This window comes from Petaurus breviceps, unplaced genomic scaffold (genome assembly GCF_028583685.1).
Source record: "Petaurus breviceps papuanus isolate PSGF00001 unplaced genomic scaffold, PetGlider_PUasm1.0 37, whole genome shotgun sequence".
Taxonomy (NCBI): domain Eukaryota; kingdom Metazoa; phylum Chordata; class Mammalia; order Diprotodontia; family Petauridae; genus Petaurus; species Petaurus breviceps.
The window spans coordinates 68,079,812-68,084,782 of NW_027186296.1; the positions used below are offsets into that span (position 1 = coordinate 68,079,812).

Below are 4,971 nucleotides of genomic sequence, written 5' to 3' on the forward strand. Positions count from 1 at the left end.
TAGTTATTTCTCCAACCAATGACTATAGATTTTTTTTCTATGTTTTTTGTTATGACAAAATTTTGCTATAAATATTTTGGTGTACATGAGACATTTTTCTACATATAAGCTTTTAGGGGTGTGTCTAGCAGTGGGAGGTTAACAAGGAGATGTCTGGGTCAAAGGATATGAAAATTGCAATCACTTTCTTAGATATTTAAGAAACTTTCAGTAAATGTTTGTTGAATTAAATCAGCTGGAGTCCAGTTGGGGGGAATGATTGATGCACAGAGAACAATTGGAAAACAACTCAAATTCACACATGATTAAGTGCCCATGTTTGTAGCATAGACAAAAAAGCATTGTAGGGGTTCTGGAAAGGGAAAGATCAATATCAGTTGGAAGCAGCTGGGGAAAGCTTCCTAGTTAAATACAGAATTTGAACCAAGATTTGAAGGATGGGTAGAATTGCGATAAATGGAGACAATGAGTAGGGCAGTCTAGGCAAGGGTATAGCATGAAAAAAAGACAAGGAGGTAGGAATAAAGAATGCATTTGGGGATTACTAAGGCCTTGACCTGGCTCAGGAAGGAGGTAGTGGGGTACCATAACAAGAGCCCTGAATTGAGAACCTGAGTTCAAATTCTGTCACTGTCAGACTGTCTGTGGGATCTTGGGCAAATCATTTACCCACTGGACCACAGATCATCTGTAAAATAAGAGGATTAGCCTAGATGTCTTCTAAGATTCATTCCAGCTCCAAATCGATGACATTATATATTCTTCTATGACTTTCTGTTCTTAGAATAATATGTTTAAATTCATAAAGAAAAATACAGAGGATTAGAATGAAAACCAATTATATTTAAATAAAGATGTAGTTTTCCTGTATAAGTTCACAGACCAACCACTGAATTATATCCAAGGACCCTAAACATGATTAAAGGGACCCCAGGTTAAGAACTCTTGGACTATATGGATGATATCTATGATGTTGTTGTTTATACTTTGTATTTGAAGAAGATCAATAACATCATAATGTTGAATTCAAGGTACAGTGTGTATGACTAAGGCTGATCAGTCCAATATGAGCTTGGAAGGTTCTACCACAGGTCAGGCACAAATAGTCCTGTTGAACATTTAGCATAATGCAGCATGAAAAAGTCAAGATTAATCAGTGAAGTTAAGGCATGGCTGGAATATGAAATAGGTACATAAATTTGCATGGAAATTCTAGGTATGTTAGGTAGAATTAGATGTGTGCATGTAGATTTATATGCACACAAACATAAAGATATATATATATATACACACACACACATATGTTTAAAAGGTAGCTGAATCTTAGATAACATTGCAAAATTGAGATTGAACAAATACACTTATAATTTTGCACATCTTTGGGAAATCACATATTAAATATGAACATGATCTCTAGTTAATAGTTTCTTGTGCAGAACCATATGGGAGGTAGGGTACTAATACATCTGATCCCTAATAAATCATAGCCACACTGCCTGGAAAGGCCAACAAACTCACAAACTAAATTGTAATTATGGGCCTGTGTGCTGAGAACATAGTTAGATTGAAAACTGCAGACAGCCCACATCAAGAGATTGAATACGCACAGGTGTAGAGATGTGATGGGACAATTTCTTTTTTGAAATTTAACTCTGTGTTATTCATAAATCAGTCTTTACACTTTCCATTTAGCTCAGAATTGGCAGCAAGTATTACATTTTCAAGTGTCTGGCATCTCTCTTGATCAAAACATCTGGGGAGGAGTGGATGATATGCAGCAGAACAGATTTTTAGGCCAAAAACCTTGGCCAACCAGGACCACTTGCCCATTATCAATCATTCAGTTTGCCAAGCTAAGGTTCCAGCTTTCCAGGGACAGCAACTCATCAGCCTGGGAAATGAAGACTGAGTTAATAATGGTAATATTCTCCTAATAGTGTGCTCACTACAGTTTCATATAAGAACAAATAAATTCCCAGTGATTTGATTTAGGTGTGAGAACCCCATAATGTCTGAAAGGGAGCAACTCTGGAATTGCTTGGAGATGGTGACAAAAAGACTAAAATGGACCCTTAGATTGGAAAGGCCTATCAAAGGTATTTACTCCCATCTCCCACCCAACAAAGAAATTCCTACCTAGTAGCAATTTTGCCTCTGATTGCAAACTTCCAATAATGGGGAGTTGGCTATCTAACATGGAGACCTATTACATTTTTAGACAGTCCTAATTGTTAGAAATTTATTTCTTAAATGTCATTAGTGTTGGTAGAAATTACATGAAATAGGAACAGAGGGAGAACTAAGTTAAGGCTATACCTCTCCTACTTCTCCACTACCATTTAACTACCATCATCCTTCTTCCCTGAAGCTTCTTTCCATAAGCCTAGTGCCTAGATGGTCATCCAATTGATGGCCAATCTGATATCTCCAAAGTTGAACACAAGCTGATGGAGCATTTGTGGTTTTGTTTCATGATTCCTTTATTCCAAATTTTTGAAATATGATTCAAGTTGATGTTACAGAGCTACTGTGGCAGGAGAAATGCTCACCATGGTTTAAAAACCTGACTGATGACATTTTGGTTGCCTATGTTGGGTAGATAGTTCTTCCCCTTCCCCTGTACCAATGTTACTATATGGTCCCTGCTGTATGTAAATAAACATTTATAAAATAAGTAAAAATAGGGCAGCTAGATGGTACAGTGAATAGAGCACTGGTCCTGGACTCAGGAGGACCTGAGTTCAAATTTGGCCTCAGATACTTAACACACACACACACACACACACACACAACACACACACACAAATCTAGCCACGTGGCCTTGGACAAGTCACCTAACCCCAACTGCCCTTCAAAAAGCAAAAAAATAAAAAATAAGTAAAATTAGTATCTAATTATATGTGATATAAATATATATAACACAAATATATATAGTTAGTATAAGTATAAATAAGCATTTTATAAAATACTAGAAAAAATAGTCCCCTTAAGAACTGTAAACAATCGACAATTATATTCACATTATTAAGACACACTATTCAATTGAATGCTTCCTCTAAAGTTTGATGAAAACTAAAAGGATGCTGGGTTCTCAAAGTCTATCCCCCTGCTAGGTGAATTTTGAGCATGGACCCAGTGATAGATTTTATGTTTGTTGTCCCAAGACCAGCCCAGATATGTTTAGAGAGGTTCATCACCAGGTTAGTACCAATGTTTTTTTTTTCCTCATCACAGCAACTCAACAAGACCATCTATCAATTCATAGAAGGGCTGGGATGTATATCAGTGAAGGAAATACCCACACTGACAAAATCACAGAATCTTGAAGTGTTGATTCAGTTTAATTCAATGAACATTCATTTAGTGGCTATTATGCTTATGGGCAACTCGATGGATTAGTGGTTAGGGTGCCAACCTGGAGTAAGGAAAACCTGAATTCAAATCTAAATGAAGATACTTACTAGCTGTGTTACCCGGGACAAGTCACTTAACCCTGCTTGCCTCAGTTCTTCATCTGTAAAATGAGCTGGAGGAAATGGCAAGCCACTTCAGGTCTCTGCCAAGAAAACCCCAATGGGATCACAAAGTCAGACATGACTGAAAATGACAGAACAACATAACAACAAAAAATGTTCACACCATTTAAAAATGCCTACTATGTGCTTATTGGTGACACAGAATAGATTAAGACCTTAGAACCTGTAAGACCTGAGTTCAAGTCCTGCCTCTGAACACGAACTGGTTATATGATCATGGGCAAGTTATTCAACCTTGTTGTACTTTTGGTAGCTGTCTAAAATTATGAGATAAAGTGCAAACCTGCTTTGGTAGAGAGAATTTCCTCAGCTTATACTTCCCTATACTAATGAAATCACTGGTTGTAGTGCCAATGAAATATTTATAGAACCCATGATCATGATAAATATACTGACCATCACTATAAATATTCCTGCATGGTGCTCTATCACAAAATATAAGAAACTCCCTATATATATATATGACAGAAGCAAAACATTTATTCAAAGAAAACCAAATCCCAACACCAGGAAACTGAATCCATCATAGCTACATAGAAGTTAATGCACCACAATGTAGCAGAGAGTCATGCCATCCTTTAGCCTTCCCACAAACCAATACAAAACCAGTATTTTACTCACAAACCTGACTAACTCCTTGCCTGAGCATCTTCTCTCTCCCACCATCTCTCTGGCTCTGACTCCCAGCTTCCTGTGGGCTCTGTTCCACCCTTCAGCAAGCTCCTCCCACCACAGGCTCCATGTGACCACATTCAGCCTACTGGGGGCAGAGTTTACCTTCAAATCAGGGAAGGTCTTTAAATTCCCCTAGGCTTATTAAGGGGAAAGGAAGATCTTTACATTACCATTACCATTACAGAAGCATAGAGCTTATTTCTATACTATGTGCCAGACACTAAGCTAAAAGCTAGAGATGCGAATAAAACAAAAATAACCCCTTAAGAAGGAGCATACATTCTAAAATGTGCTATATGTGTGTATAGGTATGATATTATCAGATTATAGAGGTCCTTTAATGAAAGATAAATTATTTTGAAATTGACTTTGTAGAAATAGAAAGCAATTAAAGGTTGTTGATGTGATCTGTTCTACGTGCAAGAAAGTTTACTTTGGTAGTGATACAAAGGATGGTTTAGACTGATGAGAGAATCACAGGGAGAGAACTGTTAGGAGATCATTGCATTCACCAAGGTGACTGTCAAGGAAGGCTTCTACTAGGGTGGTGACAATGGAAGTATAGGAATAAGGAAAGGATATGAATAATACAGAGGTAAGCTGAACATGATTTAGTAATTTATTGGATATGAATAATGAGTGAGAGGAAAGAGTTAAGAAAAGCTTTTGAATATGAGAGACTGGGCCAGAGTAATGGCAGGTAGTCTCTATCAATCTATCTATCTATCTATCTATCTATCTATCTATCTATCTATCTATC

At 37.1% G+C, this 4,971-nt stretch overlaps 1 long non-coding RNA gene across 1 annotated transcript; it reads right to left on the reverse strand.

Moving 5' to 3' along the window:
- Positions 1-767: 767 nt before the first annotated feature.
- Positions 768-4,225, reverse strand: LOC138168601 (uncharacterized). Its single transcript, XR_011170155.1, has 3 exons — positions 4,162-4,225; positions 3,462-3,556; positions 768-1,891 (listed from the first exon to the last, which is right to left on the reverse strand). It is a non-coding gene; the product is annotated as an uncharacterized lncRNA (long non-coding RNA).
- Positions 4,226-4,971: the final 746 nt, after the last annotated feature.